Genomic DNA, 1617 nt, shown 5'->3' on the forward strand with positions numbered 1-1617 from the left:
TTCAGTGGCCCTGCACTACAATCCCTGGCCTGGCTGGCCCTAATTACCGCACAGGAGGACTAATTAACACGTTAACGAGGAGCAGCCAGCCAAGAGGGCCCCTCCGCACTGTCTAGCGGTGAGACACTCTTACAACCCAAATCCGTCAGTAGGATCGCAAGATTTACGCTGTGCGTAAATCTTGCGATCCTACTGCCATGCCTGGGGCTGAACAGAGACGTTAAAGGGAGTGTTATGGAGTCAAGCGCCTTTTGTTCCTGCCGAGTCCTGGCACCCGAGGCCCCGTGCCGCTGTGCAGAGACCCACTGCCAAGGCCCTGCCGTACATCACTGTTGGCACCAACCAGGTGGCCCCTGTTTCCCTCTGCCAGGGCCGTCTGGTCGCCATGGCAAAGTGGGAAGGGACTTTCATTTGACGTTGATATTAATGCGCGGATGTCCCTATGATGCTCTTCTTAACCGGACATGAGGAGTGAATCAGAGATTCATCCGTTGTGTTGTGACATTGTGCGAACCTGATTGAGCATCTGAGTTAGCTTAGCATGAGGCCCAGCTACATCTTGTATCAGAAGAGCAGCAGCTCTAATAAGCTATGCACTTGCTTTCCCAAAGATCACCGTAAGCACTGCTAACTGTTCGGTCTAATCTTACACTGAATGTGTGCAAACATGCCCTTACTGATCAGGGCCCGGTTTCCCGATAACGTCTATTCTTAGCGCGCTACGAAGACTCCTACGTTTGGACTTATCAAAGTTGTTTACCTCTATAGGCTTGGTTCCCGCACAGTCTCTTAGGAGTCTTCTTGGGAAGACTTCTTGATTATTTTTAAAAATAGATATTTTGAAATGAAAGCTTAATTTGTAATAGTTTATTTAGCTTATTATATAATGCTGTCTAAGACTGCTATGCTTTTTGCTACCTGTCTGTGTGCAGGCTTTGCGCACCGTCAAGGGAAAGAGGCTGTGGTCGATTTTTTTTTATTAAGTTCACTCGTTGCTTATAATGGCTTATTCGTTTCCCAGCATCCTTTCCTTAATTTAGAAGACAGCTTTGTTAATTTTTAAATTGTAAAATAAATACAATAATTTTTGGAAGTTGCACGTTTTTTAAGTTATTGGAAGCGAGTCGAGCTGACCTCGCCTGCTATAGCATATCTGACTGTACTGTATATTAGTGAAACACAACACTGCCAATCTGGCAGTTCTATGCGCAACAGGGATTTCTAAAGGTTACTGTACAGAGCTAAGAAGGTTCTTCGAGCCCTTCAGACCAACCTTACCAACAAACGACGTACGAAAGAGATTCGTAGCAAAGACATTTTCGGGAAACAAGCAAGATGTTAAGGTAAAACTTAAAGTAGAGGTTACGAATGACGTTAGGCTTTAAGAAGGTTTTAAGAAGGTTTCGGGAAACCGGTACAACGACACTAATATTATAGTATTATATCCTTTGTTATTCAGCAGAACGATTCCATTCCCAACGTTGTCAATGTATCATATGCTATCCAATGCTGGAGCTTTGATTCAAAACAGAGGAGCTACACAGCACACTTTGATGAACTTCAGAGCAACAATTGTTGAATTCAGGCTTACATTTTCTCTTCCAAGTAGAACATTTG

This window comes from Gadus chalcogrammus, chromosome 3 (assembly GCF_026213295.1).
Source record: "Gadus chalcogrammus isolate NIFS_2021 chromosome 3, NIFS_Gcha_1.0, whole genome shotgun sequence".
NCBI lineage: Eukaryota > Metazoa > Chordata > Actinopteri > Gadiformes > Gadidae > Gadus > Gadus chalcogrammus.